At 31.1% G+C, this 19,289-nt stretch overlaps 1 protein-coding gene across 3 annotated transcripts in view; it reads left to right on the top strand.

Annotated features, from left to right (window-relative positions):
- Positions 1-14,875: 14,875 nt before the first annotated feature.
- Positions 14,876-19,289, top strand: part of LOC134720077 (plexin-A4-like) — a 118,588-nt gene continuing 114,174 nt past the window's right edge. For all 3 annotated transcript variants that reach the window (XM_063582815.1, XM_063582814.1, XM_063582808.1), the window contains exon 1: positions 14,876-15,104. The gene's annotated coding sequence lies outside the window, so the exon portion shown is untranslated. The remainder of the gene's footprint in view (positions 15,105-19,289) is intronic.

The raw sequence follows: 19,289 nt of genomic DNA, 5'->3' as shown, positions 1-19,289 counted from the left end.
TAAATCTTGTATGTTTTAATAGTCTTGTTCACTGAAGTGATGCAATAAACATAGGTCTTAACTTTGTATCAGCAACAGTTTCAAAATCAAAAATTAAATAAATTCCATCAAACTTTCATTTCTGAATGACATTTTGCACCTGATTTTTGGTGTTTCCTATAAAAGTAAGATGATAAGGACTTATTATTATCATATTTATGAAGGGAGTACACATCTTGTATTCATAATTTCTGATGAAATATTGACCTATTTCATAGAATATCATGCTTTTACAAAAAACCACTGTGCATTTATATTCCAGGATTGTTTTTTAAGAGAACAATTTTGATTTTATTAAGGACAATATGGACTTCAAATGGGATGTATGAATTTTTTTATCTCTCAAAGTATTTCTAGTTTTGGCATATGTGCTATAAAGTTGCAGGAAGGCTTTGACCTGCAAATTATTATTGACCCAGTGATGAAAGTTCTAGAAACTTGTATTACTTGTACTTTTCAATTTATTGTTAGCAAACAGGTGCTTCTAATTTTTTTTGATTTTCAACTTTTGGATCACATACTATCTTGAATATAGTGGTTTAATTTCAAACATTTGGCACACCTGAATCAGAATTTTATCTTGCAGACGGCAGTAACACCTGATCTTCTGCTGACATGTCAAAACATCCGTGTCATCCATATGTTGACTTGATTATCACTGAATATTGTTTTTACAAGTTTTATCTAGCATGTTTTGTATGTTTTGATAATCAGAGTCTTTGTTTGTTGAACAGCATTTAGATATATTTTGATTAAATGCACAATATGTTTCCTCATGAGAGCAAAAAAATATCCTGTGATAAAAAAATAAGTTGTCAAAAATTGTGTTAAATGGTATATTTATAGGGATTCCAAAGAGAGCAGATAGATTTGCCTTCCTTTAAAACTGTTATGTTTATTATCAGTTGTTAAAATAAATTAATGACATGTATTTGTTTAACATATTGAGGTATGTTTAAAAAATTAAGTCACTTTGAGCTGTAATTTACACAGTGACTCAGTTGTACTTTATATTCAGTTTTATTATGCAATGCAAGAACTACAAACTTTTCTCAAAAGTTAGTTTGATACCCCTTGGGTCTTTATTTTTGCCTTCTTTATTCATTAACATACATGATATGCTTGAAGGTACGGTTTTCTATCCTGAATCTGCAGTGTTACATGATAAAAATCCTGACCAATCTTAGTACTTTACCTTAAATCTTTTGGATGGGTAATGAGTGATACTTTGATTGGGGAGCTCAGTTGAATTGGCTTTCTGAGTAACTGCAAGCCTTTTATGTGGAGGCGATTTTTAGATGGCTACATGAGCTGTATGGGTTTTTCTCATTTTTAAAGGAAATATTGTTGCCTATAATTGCTTATATCCAGTTCAAATGGTGGATAGTTGTCTCATTGGCAATCATACCACATTTCCTTATTTTCACATTTACTTTCAACATGCAATTTTTTACAAAATATTAGATTGAATGAAGACAGTTCTATCCATTGATTGTTTTGCCTATTTAAGTAGCATTTTCATTTAAAGTTATGATAGTAAACAGCTTTTATTGTATAAAAAGTAGGCAATTCCACCTACACCTATTGTACTAGATTTATTGGATAGCCTCATCTATCAACATATACCCATTGAAATGATATTGGATTCAATCTCGGGATTCAATATAGATAATTTTACCTGATACTAAGAGCTTGCCATGATATTATTGTCTTGATTCTATGTTTTTACAATGAGTTGACACTGAACTTACACTCAAATATCTAAATTTCTTGTTGGATTGTATTAAATCACCAATCTTCTATTCTGGCAGGAGTTATGCCCCTTGGAAATATAGATTTTATGGAGAAATGCATTGCATTAGCAATTTCATTTTCTTGCATTTCTTGAAGAATATTTTTTTTAAAATTTCCCAGAATTTTTTTAATTCAGCAACTTAAGCTGTTCTATTATTTATTGTTAACCAGAATATTTTTTCCCTCAGATATATGTATAGGTGACTGAACTATAAAGATTAATGTAAAGAAAACAGAGAAACCATTGGAAGACCAGTGATTGAAATGCTGAAAAGTCATTTTTTATCACTAGAAAAATGAAAAGTATGTTGCATTGTTCTGGAATTTCTACACAAATTTTGGTTTTTGTTTGGACTTTCCTGATTATAAACTAATTGCTTTCAATTTAATTGTATTTCCAAGGTTAATTTGAGCTACTGCATATATCAATGTGTTGAAAATTGCAATTAAACAATTTTTCCACATTTTAATTGTGTTTAAAGTATTCAATAATTCAAATTGTTTGTAATTACTGTTACATATAAATGCCTCATGATGCAATACTTCAGGAATGATGGTAATGCTTGTAAAAATTACTCAGCAATTAAGAAAATGCATAAATGAACGATAAATATCACGGTTTTCTTAGTATAAAAATCTATTTTGCACCATTAGTTTTCATAATATTAAACATGAAACATTTTACAAATTTAATGTTATCTTCATGTTCACTTAATATTGTGATTTCCTCACTATGTTTTCCTTTGAGTCCAAATAGAAAACAGAATTAATTTGATTTTGTTGATTTCTAAGGGAAGTGTTCTAATGCATTTACAAAAATGCCAATCTCTGGTTCCGTAGTTTCTTGAATGGGAATTTAGCTTATATACCAGCTGACAAGTACACTGATCATTGTTGATTTTTAGCTTGCAGAGATCGCTTTCAAACATGCACAGAAAATTGCAAGGTTAACTACATGAATGTATAATAAGGAATAATGTAACTCGATGACTTAATAAAAATGTCAGTATGTATCTTGAGGCTTTGTTCTCCAGAAATGGGATGTCAAGGGACAGCAATTTATGATAGACATTGTTTTGATCGTCCTCTACATAGCTATTGAATGATTATCTTTTCATTGATTAGAGACCACTTGATATGGAGACGTGCATATATAGAAAATTTAATCAAGAAAGCATGTTTGAGGTACAACAGATGAAAAGATCTTGCGATTCTATTTCAATTCTGATATTTAGACTTGATATGATTACCTTTTATCTAAGAAAAAAGTTGACATAATTACACTTAAAAGAAAAATGGGTTTTTAAATGGTCAAGGCATAACAAATTTTGTTAGAATATAGAAGATGAGGTATAAGTGCCAATGAGACAACTCTCCATTCAAGTCACAACTTTAAAAAGTAATTTCTCATAGGTCAAAATTAGGTCTTCAACACAGAGCCTTGGCTTTCATTGAACTGCAAGCTATAAAGGGCATAAAAATTACTAGTGTAAAACCTGAGTCAAACAGGAAAACCAACGGTCTAATCTATATAAAAAATAAGAAACGAGAAATACTTATGAACCACATCAACAAATGTCAACTACTGAACATCAGATTCCTGACTAAGGACTAGTGCAAAAAATTCCAGTGTTTAATTGTTTAAATGGTACCAAACCTTTACCCTTATCTGAAACAATTTAGTGTAACATCACAACATAGAAAGACACACTATAAAATAACTCAATCAAAAGATGTTGTGATACTTTTTTACAGGTTATATGTACTACAGGTAGCACACCTATTGCAGCTCTTCATCCTTATAAATTCCCTAAACTAGACAGAGCCAAAGAATTTGCATCTGGCAGCAAGGTTTGACTTGAGAAGTGTTCTTGACTGACTCGTTTTATAATTGTTCCTAAAGGTAAAGGTATAAAACCACCAAATCATAGTATTAAGTATGTCGCATCTTAAGTTGCATACAGAGAGGGACAAAAATAAATATTGCCTTGTAAGGACCGATTTTGGCCTCTAATTTCAGTTTCATCTGACGAAAGATTTTGACCACTTTTTAAACACTTAAGTGTCTATGTCATATAATTCAATTAATTTATGTGAAAGATTTTAACTTATTTCGTCATTAGAAACGGTCCGATTCAAGCTCAAATATGAAAAATCTACCAAATATGTGAAAAATGTCACTTTTCAGATGGTTTTTGACAAAAACAAAAGTGGCCCCATCCGTGTTCATCCTCAATCTTTATAAATGTTATGTATTATCATCAAATACAACTTACATTTCAATATTTTGGATGAACACGAATGCGGCCACTTTGGTTTTACACAGAAACCGTCTTGGAAACCGTCTAAAATTTAAGTGTTAACCATAAGGGAAACAACTCATAAAACCAATCTTTAATTAAAAAGGTCCATTATGAAATTGGCAGGTAGTTTTGTATATGATATATTAACTATATAACTTTTCTATTTTGAGTGATATAGAAACTGTGTTTACACAGATGAGATATGGACACAATACATTATGAACCAGACAATTATCTACTTCAAAGTATAAAGGACTGTAGAAATTTTATTATTTTTTTTTAAACACTGAAAATGAAAAAATTTCAAAGAGACCCTCATAAAGTGAACGAGTTCTCAAGGACTTAGAAATAAGCAAAAGCTAATATGGTGATAAAAACAATTGCATAAATGATCAATTGCCTCAAGTAACATTTAGAGAATTACATAAGGACAACATCATTATGGTCCCCCAACGTGATATAGAAACAAATATCATCTGTGAAAAAAGTAATAACAAATTTCCATTAGTTCTGTATTGTTTGATACTAATGTCACATCAGATAGAAATGCAATTGGATCCTTGGTCACTCATCCTCCGGGGACTTAAACGATGATTTTCTGAATGGATTCATCATTGTTCCAGTAATAATATCATATCCGTGTTAGTTTCACTGATTTCTCAGTGGTCATTCAAAGTAATTAGAGAAGCAAAGGGATTAATGAAGTTGCACAAAAGTAATGCCTTGATTTTTGCATTATTTGTAAATTGTCAGGACAAATGTTTGTCTTGGGTCATACAAATAGCAATTAAGAATGATTATTTGTAGTGCTTTCATACTTCACAATAAATGAATGTATTGGGAGTTAAGTTATGTTACCCTGAAAGAATGAAATGTTTAACTTGTTTTCATTCTGTTAATTTTTAACAAATTGTTTCTGAAAGGTGAAAACAAAGAACTCTGTGTCATATTTTCAACATTTATATGATCTTATATGCCTTGAGGCCCTTGAGCTTCAAACAGTAAAACTTATACCAGAATTATGTGCTTCGTTTCCCCTTACTTTGATTATTCCTGAGAATTGATTTTTCTGCTATCCAACCATACTTATACCGGTAAAATTCCCAAATTGTGTCTATGAGATGAAACATTGAGAGCATATCTGGGAACCAGAACACATACTGTAAAAGCAGAAATTTTCATGGAGGATTTAATTTTGTCTATTTCGTCGGAAGAATATATCCACGAAATTATAATATTCACGAAAATTTAACCTCTGTATAATACCACTTGAATTTAAGGAAACCACTAAATTAAATCCCCATTAAATCTTATAGAGACAAAACTACGAAATTTTAACCTCATGAAAATTAATGTTTCTACAGTATGTAAACTATACAAAATATCCATGAATTTTAAATATTTCTCCAAAAAAAGGCTTTGTTTATGTTACCCTAAATATAATATAAGTTGTCATACCACCAATTACTCCCTCAAATTTAGAATGTATGTGAAAGTAGGCCTACTCGGACAAAAAATAGTGCATTTGATGTCATTGTTCACCTAAACTAACCAACAAATTTGCAGAAATGAAACTTTTGTTGAAAGAGAAATATACTAAGACCATTTTGAGCCAAATTTTACCTGTCTAGGAGTTTGCATTTAAAATTAAGGATTAATGCGCTCCATGATATACTAATTTAAGATTTCAAAGAAAACCAGGGGTTATTTTTAGTGGTACCTCCTTTCCAGAACTGTCTTCTTTCTTATATGATTTTGAATGTATGTTGAAAATTGGCATGCAGAAAGGTGACACCTGTACGATTCAGGATATACCTAGTTTCTATAAAGTTAAACTTAAGGTAAAATATTAAAAAAAGTTGTGAAATTTGCAAAATTTGGTTGAACAGATAGGGACTTTTAATTGGTGGTGTGACACCTATAACTATGTTTACTGAGAAAATATTATTCTGGTCATTATGAATAGTTGTTATATTGGTTCTCATAAAATATCTCTGCATTAGAATAGGGTTTACATAATAGAAATCTCTACAGGAAGACTCGTCCCCTACCTAAATTTAACATCATTGTGACTCTGAATATGTCAGTCTTTGCACATAGTTCCAAATGTTGCATCTAATAAGCACTAAAGCAACAATATCTAAAAAAAAAATCTTTAGTTTGACCCAACAATGCATTTAGCACACAACCTCCGAAGTCCACAGGTTAGAAATATAACATACAATAGTAATGATGAATAAGAATAATAATATTAAACAGCCAAGTGTGTTTAGAAAAATTATCATTTATTTTGATTTTTTATAGGCTATGCAGTGCAAAGATATCAGCAATAAGTTATCAACTGGTAAGTTTTTATATTAAATTATACCATTTATTGTTGTTACAGTAACACTAGCAAACATGACCATTTATAAAAAAAAACATCAATAAAGGTGATGACCATCAATAAAAAATATCAACAAACAGGATGACAACAATTGATAACATTCATGTAATGGGCAAACTGTGTTTAGCATCAAATTCTTGTTTTGTTTGATACTCATTAGTCTGCCTTACTCATTAAAACATTCTCATATCAAAATGACTATAAGCATCCAAACTAGTTGATTATATATTCTTACACTATAAGTAGTTTCTGGCTTATTTTGTTTTCTGGTCTGTGCGTCCATTCGTTCGTCCATCCTTTTGTCCGTTCGTCTGTACGTTTGTCCGTTCATTTGTCGGTCCCGCTTCAGGTTAAAGTTTTTGGTTGAGGTTGTTCTGATGAAGTTGAAGGCCAATCAACCTGAAACTTAATATACATGTTCCTTATGATATGATCTTTCTAATTTGACAAACTTGAGTTCTGACCTCAATTTCAGGGTCCACTGAACATAGAAAATGATAGTGTGAGTGGGCATCTGTGTTCTAGGGACATATTCTTGTTTTGGATTGAGTTGTGTTACATCATTCATCAGAAATGTTTCTTAAGGTTTATGTACCCTTCTGTAGCCATTTTTGTACGAACTTTTCAAACTTCAATTGTATCATAACTACAGATATAATGAATAATAGAGATAGGCCATTTTGTACATATTCCAAGGGGAAATCTGATGCAAAGCATTATTTTTTACTGGTCAATTGCATTTAATACTAATAGAAAAAAAGGACTTTGTTGCAAATAAATTAAGATTTTTATAGAAAATCCACAGCCTTTATCCTTGTACTCTCATATTTGGCAAGTTGATGACTAGTATATATAGGATTATTGCATGCAGTGCTAGCATTGATTTCCTTAAAACAAGTTTATAAATGTAGTTATTGGTTAAAACAAATATAAATATGGCCAAAATCAAATACACCTTGTAGGGTGCGCTCAACTTTAGTGACTCAGCACGAGGTGTTTTGGAATTAACAGGTTGCTTAGAACTTTTTGATAAAAATAAACACTAGCACATCATAGAAAATTAAGTGAGTAACTTATGTTTCAAATTTTATAACAAAAATCTTTGTATTAAAGGCTGTGGATTTTCTACAAAAGCTTGATTTATTTGCCACAAAGTCCTCTTTTTCTATCAAAAGCAATGAAACAGTAAAAAATAATGCTTTGCATCAAGTTTCCCCTTGGAATATGTACTAAATGGCCTATCTTTATTATTCATTACTAGAACACACCCGTGGTCTCACTGGTCCATGACTGAATTAAAGTATATAACTATGCGCAAGCCTTATTTTAGTACAGTCATGCCGATTAGAAGATACACAGTTTTCTCTGCTTTCAAATCTTTCTGTTTGAACCCGTCAAACTGGAACTTATCAATTATTGGTAATATTTATTATTTGGAAAACAATAGGTCCTGGAATGGAGTCAACAGCATTGTCCTTTATTAGTTATAGATAAAGGTGAATTCTTTTATTCGCTGTTTACGTCATGCCCACTAACAAATTGAAAACTGTGCCTATACGCCTTATTTTTAGTCCAGATTTTTAGTATATGTATTGTTATCTTAGAAAGTCTTACTGATTAAAATACTACAATAGGTAACACTTTGACAATTTAGTAGTGTCAACCCTGTGATTATGACCCGTGTATATAGCATATTAATCCAGAATACACCGTTTGGTGGTGCGCCTTGTCAGATGTGGAACGTACAGATAAGGTAATAGGTAACAGGTGAATATACTATTGGTATCGGTATCGGACTCGACCCGGAACTTCTTAATTATTGGCAATATTAATTACGTGGAAAACAAAAGGGCCTGGAGTGGTGTAATTTTTAATCTACACCTTTGTACTATATTAGTTATATATGAAGTTGAATTCTGTGATTCGTCGTTTTTACGTGATGACGGCTGACAAATTGGACCTCGTAATTTTAGTATTATAGATATCTGTAGTTTTGATACAATTGAGGTTTGAAAAATTCGTACAAAAATGGGTACAGAAGGGTACATGAACCTTAGTTAATATTCCAAACTATTATAGTCTCAAGTTAAGATTGAAAGGAGTTGTTTGACAATGGAGACAGTAAACCAACAAGACTAGTTTAATAAATTAATACATATTTGTTTACTAAATTGGGTATTTTCATGCATGTTCCTAGCTGTAATTAAAAGGGTAAAGTATAACCAGCAATTTCCAACTATTTCTGAACAATAACTTGTATACCTTTCAATCAATGCTTTTCAAATTTAAATATGTTTGTACTTAAAACAAAATTGAGATCAAGTTCAGTATTGATGATTTTCACTTTCCTGTTCAGTAGTTATAGTCATTGATACAGGAGGAAAATGCACTTAAAGTTGTTTCCGTGCAATATTGCATATAACTTTATAATTTGTAAACCTAATATCCTTCTATGCTTTTAAACCGGATTTTTGTGACAAAAATGTTGGTTATTGATTTGGGGATGTAAGGCGGCCGTGCAGTCGGGCAGGCAGGCGGCAACCTTGAAAGATTGAAAAATGGCATTTCCAGTCGTGTCCGTGCATTTACGCATGAACTGTTCAACCAAAGCTTCCCAAATTTTAATATGTTGTTTCTTATGACAAAATGGAGGTCAAGTTCAATAATGATGATTTTGACTTTTACCGTTCAGGAGTTGTAGTTCTTGAAAGATTGAAAAATGGCTTTTCCAGTCGTGTCCCTGTATTTACTCATGAACTGTTTAACCAAAGCTTTTAAAATTTTAAAATGTTATTACTGATGACAAAATGGAGATCAAGTTCAACAATGACGATTTTGACTTTTACTGTTCAGGAGTTATGGTTCTTGAAAGATTGAAAAATGGCATTTCCAGTCGTGTCTGTGCATTTAAGCATGAACTGTTCAGCCAAAGCTTCCCAAATTTTAATATGTTGTTACTGATGACAAAATGGAGGTCAAGTTCAATAATGACAATTTTTGACTTTTACCGTTAAGGAGTTATGGTTCTTGAAAGATTGAAAAATGGCTTTTCCAGTCCTGTCCGTGCAATTCCTCATGAACCATTCAACCTAAGCTGATGTTTGTAATGCTGTTCATACTGCTCTTGATACTGATGAAATTTCTGTCTATTTAAGATTGTATCTATTATTATATGCTGATGACACTGTTATACTTGCTGAATCTAAGGCTGAGTTACAAGCTGCACTTAATTCCATGTATTTATATTGTAAGACTTGGAAACTTGAAATTAATGCTACAAAAACAAAAGTTGTTGTATTTAGGAAACGTAAATCCCCTGATAAACCTGTATTTACACTGAATGGGGAGGTTTTGAATATTGTTGATGATTTTGCTTATTTAGGTATTATATTTATGTATAACGGTTCCTTTAAAAATAACCAGAATAAATTGTTAGAACAAGGTAGAAAAGCCATGTACAGTATGTTAAGAAAATGTAGAAGTCTAGGATTGCCTATTGATTTGCAATTACAAATGTTTGACACAATGGTAGCACCTATATTGTTATATGGGTGTGAAGTGTGGGGTTATAGTAACAATAATACTGTTGAATCTTTATTCTTACAATTTTATAAGATTATTTTAAATGTTAAGAAGTCAACTCCAAATTGTATTATATATGGAGAACTAGGTAGATATCCTATTGATGTATTTATTAAAAGTAGGATGATTGGTCTATGGAAAAGATTCATGTGTAGTAAGCAAGATAAGATTTCATCTATTTTGTATAAATTGTTATATACCATGCATAACAGAAATATGTACCATTCAGAATGGATACGTTGTGTCGAAAATACTCTAAATGAATGTGGTTGTTCTGAATATTGGTTAACTCAAAATGTGTTTAAATCTGTCAACCTAGCTAAGATTGTAAAGCAAAGGTTATGTGACCAATTTAAGCAGAAATGGTGTGCTACTGTGTATGAATCACCTAAATGTCTCAATTATAGAATTTTTAAAAGAAAGCATTGTTTTGAAAAATATTTAATAGAACTTCCTACAGATTTAAGGAAATCTTTATGTAATTTTAGATGTGTTAATAATAAACTGCCAGTTGAAAAGGGCAGGTTTTGGGGAATAGCAAGAGATGATAGAATTTGTGATATTTGTGACTGTAACTCATTAGGTGATGAATTTCATTATTTATTCCAATGTTCTTATTTCAAAAACGAGAGGAAAATGTTATTGCCAAAAGAATTCACTACAAATCCAAATGTTGATAAATTTCATGCTTTGTTTAACTCAGACAATTATAATGTAATATTCAAAGCTGCAAAGTTTTGTAAAATCATACTTTCTTTAGTAAAATGATTGAAGTTACTGTTTATATAATATGTTCGTCTTCCATATATTTGGAAATGTATATCATGTATATATGTTAACTTGTTCATTTAATCAACCTATTTTGTTATATTGTGTTAAATTGTATTCAATTGTATTTGTTCACATACCCTGGTTAAGGGTCTTGAGAAATAAAAACTTGAAACTTGAAACTTGAAGCTTTTCAAATTTTGATATGTTGATACTGATGACAAAATGGAGGTCAAGTATGATATTGATGATTTTCTATTTTCTTGTTCAGTAAGTTATGGCACTTCATAGATTGAAGAATGGAACTTTTTCTCCTTTCCATGCAATTTATCATGAACTGTTCAACATAAGCTTGTAAAAATTTTTATGTTGTCACAGATAACAAAATGGAGGCCAAGTTAAAAATTGATGATTTGCACTTTGGTCATTCAGTAGTTATGTTCCTTGAAAGATTGGTAGATAGGCACAGAATGAGGCATGGTCAAAACATGCCTGAAAGTGTCTTCAAAATTCAGAAAAGGCTGCTTTGCTGTCAATTCGACAGCTGATTTCGTGTTTTGATGCTGCATCTGATCCCACTGTTAGCACAGATTGATTTATAGATATCTAATTTTATTCAAATCTGTCATTCCTTTGTTTTCAAATAGCATGTTATAAACATATAAAGTTTAAGAACTATAACTAAATCTTTTTATAAACATCCTGCTATTAAAGTCCTTTATAAAGGATGCATGATTTAAAGGATAAAAATATTTTTCCTTGTGCGGGTGATGATTATCTAGAACAATTATTTTCAAATTCTAATGCTAAAATTTCTTAAATAATTAAAACCTAAGGTCATAGATTTGATAACCTATATAGATTTATTTGCTTCTTAATTGCAAAATATTCTTGTCTCCTCAAATGGAATCTTCAACATAATTGCCTTTCAACACTGAATGCCATGATTGAAAATATTGAATGTTTTCTGCAAGGCTTGATTTATTGTTTATGAAATTTACAAATGAAATACAAAGCATTCATCACAAGGTCTGTTATAAAGTGTTTCTTTGTAAAGTTACTAAAATGGATTATTGACTAAATATTGTACACTGCATTTAACTTCTGCCAAGTTTTAAAAAGCCTCCTATTAAGTGTCTTATGATTTACAACGACAATTGATATTGTTTTTCCACAATCGTAATGGCAAAATTGTATTAGTAAAACATTGAAGACTGGTGGGAATGGTATAATTACGCAAGTTGTGATTCTGAACAAACATGGAAATTTTTAAAAGCACTTTAGCAGATGGTAAAATTTGTCTTCTTAATGAAGAAAAACATTGGTAGTACACAGATCAAAAAGCAGTTAAAGCTGATTTTGTCACCTGTTTGAATAAAAATGGATACAAGGAAGTACATGGTCAGATAGTTTTATCTGGAATTACTGATTTGATCAGCTTCAAATGTCAATGGGTATTATGGTAGAATAAGTAGATATCTGCACCATATTTGTAACATCTCCATGGTGTATAGTCAAGGTGGCTGTCTCACATTTAGTTGTTTATCTAAAGACTGTATTATTTCTCTAATTTGAATTTGTTTTCTTTTATTTTGATAGGGGCCTAGGTGGCAGGTTGGTTTAAGTAGTTCATCCACTAGATCAAAAGCCTGTCAACCCTGAGGTTTTTAGTTTAGTAGGTATAAGAAGATGTGGTGTGAGTGGTAATGAGTCAACTCTCTATCCAAATAACAATATAAAAAAGATAAAAAAAGTAAACCATTATAGGTCAATGTACCTTCAACACGGAGCCTTGGCTCTCACCAGAACAACAAGCTGTAGAGCTAGCACCTAGATGTGTTGGACTCCAATCTTAATTGACTAGGATAGCCAGTTTTACTGCTGAAGGTCAAAGGTTCTCTTTCAACACTTTAACTAAAGAATAAACATTATTATTATCACCAATGAAAACTGGTTGCCTCTAAATAGCCAATAATACTGAAAGTGGTGTTAAACACAAAAAATCAATCAATCTTATTTTTAACTCTTATAAATATTATATTTTTATTCCACATTTATTCAATTTGATATTATATAGTAGTTGGAACCGTTGTGCATGAAATATTAAAAAGAAGATGGGTATGATTGCCAATGAGACAACTATCCACAAATGACCAAAATGACACAGACATTAACAACTATAGGTAACAGTACGGCCTTCAACAATGAGCAAAGCCCATACCACATAGTCAGCTATAAAAGGCCCTGATAAGACAAAGTAAAACAAGTCAAACGAGAACTAATGGCCTTATTTATGTAAAAAAATGAACAAAAAACAAATATGTAACACATAAACACGCGACAACCACTGAATTACAGGCTTCTGCCCCTGGACAGGCACATATATAAATAATGTGGTGGGGTTCAACATTTTAGCGGGATCCCAACCCTCCCCCTAACCTGGGACAGTGGTATAACAGTACAGCATAAGAACGAACTATAAAAATCAGTTGAAAAAGGCTTAACTCATCAGATGGACCAAAATGCAAGTTGACATGGCCGGGTACTTATAATCATAAATGTATATTGACTTTTCATTACATCCAAACTGTTCAGAAATTTTCAAAATTTTGTGTTTTCTTGTGGAAGGGTCCTTCAGATTGGCATATAGCACGTTATATATTTATCTTAATTGAAGTTTTAAATAGTTATAGTTTCTGTCTTTTTATTTTACAGATCATATTAACTATAACCCAATAGCTCATGTCACATATTTACATAAATGACAATAATTTTAAACAATTGTTCAACTGTAAATGTTACTGTATTTTCATTGACAGAAAGAAGACAGCTGATTAACATCTTCTAGGGAAAACAAAGTAAGTAGCACCCCATTGTATTCAAGATGAATATTTCAGTGTGAAATGTAGTTATGTTACTAGAGATGTTACTCAGGCCCGTAGCCAGGAATTTTCAAGGGGGTGTTTGTTGGACTCACAAACTCGAACTTTAACAGTCACAATTCGAACAGAACATTGACTTTAACAGTGCTTATTTGTTTTCAAGGGGGGGGAAGGGGGAGGGGGGTCATCCAAACCCCCTAAACCCCACCTGGCTACGGGTGTGTTACTTCTTCCTAGCATTATTTTTATTTCCCTTAATATGTTGAATTAATCTTTAATAAAGACCAAAACACATGTTTAATAGCTAAGACCATGATCCTCTATGATGTAACCCAACTTAACAAACCAATAAACTTTTATTTCTCTATCAGAATCTACAATGATCAATTAAAAGGTGTAATTGAATCTAAGGAATGCAGCATCTACAGTACTGCTTGGTAAATAAACATTTAGAAATACATTTAAAATATTCAATGTTTAAGTGGTCCTCGGGTTTTCACAAAGTATGACATCTACATTTCCATGGCAATCATTATAATTCACATAAAATTTATTAATGCTAATACTTAATAAGAAGTCTGTAATCTTTATTACAATTTAGAAATAAAAGGATGTTTCAAGCTGTTAAGTTTAATAAGTTTTAAAACTACCAGCAAAGCAAATTTGTTTTTATGCAAGTTTTGTCATGAAACTTGTAAAATTCTGAAAAATCAATAGAAAGTTCCGATATATTACAGAAATGATGAAAGTTCCATACTTAAATTTTCTTGTTTCACTGAGGACAAACTTTTTATGCAGGCGTCAAATGATTTTTGATTCACTTTATTGTTATTCTGTTACCCTCTCATTGTTCTCCCTTGATTGAATTATGGCTCAATAAATTTGATAGAGGAAGACATTGTTTATTAATGTATATTTTTAATTATATTTGTCCCAGTTTTCATTTCAATTATATCTCACTTTTACAGATATTTAACTTCTATACCCTGTTTTGCTTTTACCGTAAAATTCCAATTACATCTTCTGGTTATGTATAAAAATTGGCCATAAAGTTGTACAATGGGAAAATGATAATGAACAATAATTGACTAAAATTACACTAGAGAATGGATTTTTTGTAGATCATAGAGACCCTTCATAGCTGATATGTGTAGCAGAATTAAATAATTCAGTAGTAGTGTGCGGACTATAGAGCAGTTACAAAACTTTCAACTTGTCAGCTATTCTAATGAGCACAGCTAGTGGTGTTACTGCATTCAGTGATTGTTCACACTGTACAATATTTGTTTCTATGGGAAAGTTGTGTTTATAACTGTAAACAGGAAATTCTGCATTATTGATAATTTTGAGGTAAGATAATTTTCATGATAGTTTCATGTTACATTTGTACTCCTACAGAGATAGCAGTATAGTTTTATTTAGCTTTTAATTTTATGATGGAAAAAAAGGTTAATGTTATAGTATTGATCATTTCTACTATTACGCTAAACAAATTTTTTTAAAGGTCCCAGGAAATTAGAAATTTTAAAGTTCCATACTTCAAATTATCTGCTCAAAACTTGGACTTTTTTTAAAACATTGAATCGTAGATTTTTATAGCTTGAATTCAGAATTCAACACAACGGATTTGAAGCATGATTTTGTCATGTTTGTACCCCTTTTTGATATGTCAACAGCAGGTTGAGATTTCATAAATAAAAAAACATGTCCTTCCCTTTTGAAGAATTTTGCCAAAAATACCTATGGAAATCAACAATTGGCTAGCATAACAGAATTGTTTTTCTTATGCCCACTATTGACTGGCCCATAATAAACTTTTTCAGTCGGCAATTGTTAATGTGTACAGATAGCACACTTATTTCAGAAAGTGATAAAAAATTGTTTTTCCATCTTATTTCGTGTATATAAAAGAATATAACTGTTTTATTTGTAAGCCTACACTCCTAAGTAATGATATAAATAAAATAAGAGGTCTCAAATAGCGGGAACTATACTTTTCTTAATATTAATTCCCCATTATTATCAAGAGCTAAGCAATATTTTTTACTTTATTGTAATGGCATATATCACAGGAAATTGGTTTCTTATATTAATTAAATTGCTTTTTTGTAATGATGTAAGAGGCCATAGTTTTTGACATAACTGGCTTGGTTGACGTAATTATTTGCCTTTGCCCTTGAAGTCTATCAAAGAAATGGTTATTACAGCACATTTGATTTGACAGTTGAGATAGACTCAGCTGTTGTCAGTAGATCTCCCTGTAATTGTACATGTTATACACCTGCCCTGGAAGTCATTGAGTTACTTCATATGTCTTTTATTTACTACCAGATCAAAGAATTCTTTTGAATTCATCCAAGAAATTTCCAATTGATAACAAATGGTTGCATTTAGTATTAATTGTCTACTTGGAATGTTATAATGTTCATGATGTTCAATATGACTTTGATGGTATAAAAAGTTAAATGATGTTTTGGATGATCAAGAACATTTTATCCTTTCTCCAGAAATAAATGATCTATGCATGTTCAAAATGATGATTTTAATTACCAATTTCATTTTTTGCTTTAATTCTCTGAAGATTATCATTCTGGAATAATGATGAAGTATATTCAGACCCGTAGCCAGGAATTTCCAAAGGGGGGTTCGTTTGACTCACAAACTCGACTTTAACAGTCACCATTCGTACAGAACATTGACTTTAACAGTGCTTATTTGTTTTCAAGGGGGGGTTCGTCCGAACCCCCCGAACCCCCCCTGGCTACGGGTATGATATTCCAAGGTCAGTAAAAAAAATGTTGAACATTTTGCATTTAATTGAAGAATGGATATTGTATTGGCATGGATACTTTTCCCATATAAATATTAAACAATAACTTCTCAAGTTCTGAATATAATATTTGTGAAGCGTATGTCATGCTTTGTATTAAATGAAATAACTGACATAACACTAACAGTAAAAAAGAGAGTGAGATAAAAAAAAACAAAAAAATACAACCCAAAACTAAAAAAAAAAAAAAGCAAGTAAAAGCTTAAGTACAAGACCTCAAACAATGTCCTCGGTCATATGATAATTGCTGTGGGAATATGTTTTAACGAAGACTGATGGCTATGAGTAGATATTCTTATGAAGTGTGAGCCTTCAACAGTAGTTTCTTTTTGTCCAAGATTGGATGAAGGCTTTGAAATAAAGTATTAAAGGTTCATGGAAACTCCAGTGTTGCTACTGTACATGCAAGGTTAATTGTGATGATCTATACATGAACAAAATGTATAGACTGGATAGAATACTTTGGCCTTAAAGACAGAATATTTATAATTCATACCCTTGTTCATTAGTGACTACATAAATGAACTAAAACCCAATTTATATATCAAGTTTTATTGTTTTAGTCTTGACTTGGAACATACATGTACTTGTATAAACTCATCTAGGTTATTTCTGTATGCTAAGACAGTTTTTAAGTGCCTGGGGGCTGAAGTAAAACTACATAGTAACTAAATAAACCGTTCTAACCATTGTATTCATCAAAAGTTCAATAGTGTTTTAATCTAGTGTTATTTCAAATACAGATCCTTTGTAGAAAATTCTTCAATTGTGCTTATGCTAGTACAATAAATAAAATCAAGATACATTTTAAAAGGAATATAAGTGATTATCTTCAAAACAAAAGTAGGAGCAATAAAAAAACAAGGAGTGAAGTTTTACATTTATAAATAGTCTTTTTGTGCTGATTCAGCATTAAATAAACATCTATCATGCATTGAGGTTTGAAAAAAATAGCAGTGTTTTCACTTACCTTACCAACACAAATTTTAATTGCCTAATTTTTTTAAGTACATACAATTGAATTAATTGCTAATTCCCCAATATAAACCTATAAAAATTTAATTGAGTATCTAATTTGCCTGTTTTTTTATGCCCCACCTATGATAGTTGAGGGGCAGTATAGCTTTTGATCGGTGTGTCCATTCCTTTGTCCATCTGCCTGCTTCAGGTTAATGCTTTTGGTCAAGGTATTTTTGATGAAGTTGAATCCAGTCAATTTGAAACTCAGTACACATGTTCCCTATGATGTGATATTTCTAATTTTAATGCCTAATTAGAGTTTTTACCTCATTTTCACGGTCCACTGAACATAGAAATGATAGTGCGGATGGGGCATCCGTGTACCTTGGGACACATTCTGGTTGTTTAAGTCTTGACTTGGAACATACATGTACTTGTATAAACTCAAAATCAAAATCTATTGTGTGAAACTGGATAAGTCATGAAGCAAATTCTGTGTATCTAACACTTTGCTTGATACAGTTTTAGGTTTATATGTTTTGAAATAACAATTTAGATTACATATTAGTACTCTTTGGCAAACAAATTTACTAAAAGAACTCAAAATATCATTTTACATACTAAATATGTATAATTTAGCAATTATGTGGTTAAAACATGTAAAACTTTGTTATTGGCCAGCCAGCTGTGAATTGAAGCTTTATACAAAATGTTTTAGCTATGTACTTGAAAGTATCACACATTCATGAATAAAATATGCATCTTCAAATAAAGTGACAATTAACAAACTTTTGGGAGCCCTAATTAATATAATTACACAAAATTTGAAGTTTGGCCTAACTAGTATATTATTAACATGATTTTAAAACGATTAAAGAGTTGTGCTACATGTATTATTTATTTTAATTTAAAGGGTTTACTAATGGGCCTTATAATGATTGGATCCCCCTTTTCAGTTTATAAATGTTGTCAACCATGATCACGATATTGGAAAACTGGTGGTGACCATAGTTGACCATTGTGTAAAGCGCAGCCCACCAAGTTTTAACCATGGTTATCAATTCTGAGCATTGGTAACCATGATAAACCATTTGTTTGCCAAAAAGTACTAATATGTAATCTTTGACAGGGACTAACCCCTCAAATTGAAATGGTTGTACTCCTATTAAAAAAGTTTTCAAAATTTGGGTATTAAATAAGGAGATGTGGTAAGATGTTGATAATTTAATCAAAAAGCTTGCAAGCTCTTCCAATTTTGACTGTTTTTTTAATGCAAATGTATGTAATTATAAATATATTTATTAAGTATTTTTGCACTTCTGAGAAGGTCATCATTATAAATTTAGAATCCCAACAGACAAGGATGAACCATCACTCACAGGGATACATTTCTGACTATTTTAATCCTCTTGTTTCACACTGAATTGGCTCTTATAAATATTGGTCATTTACCAACCAAATATATTTAGGACATATTAATTCAAAAAGGGAAAATTGCGGCTGATGAGATGTGTTCGTAATGTTCAATTATAAATATTTATGAATGTAGATAACCTTTTATCAGGTTTTGTGGACAAAACCCGTCATTTATCAAGTGTCAGAGCATAGAATGTAAGGGGATTGCTGCATCATTAATCAAAAACAGAACTGTCATTGGCTTTATCTGGGAAATTGTTGCAGGATTTTTTTCCATTTTGTTAGTGTCCCCAATAATGTATATTGATGCAATAAAGTGCATTCTTTAG

The sequence above is a fragment of the Mytilus trossulus genome, chromosome 1 (genome assembly GCF_036588685.1).
Source record: "Mytilus trossulus isolate FHL-02 chromosome 1, PNRI_Mtr1.1.1.hap1, whole genome shotgun sequence".
Classification (NCBI taxonomy): Eukaryota; Metazoa; Mollusca; class Bivalvia; order Mytilida; family Mytilidae; genus Mytilus; species Mytilus trossulus.
Note: the sequence above shows the minus strand (reverse complement) of the source record. Positions and strands in the feature narration are given on the sequence as shown.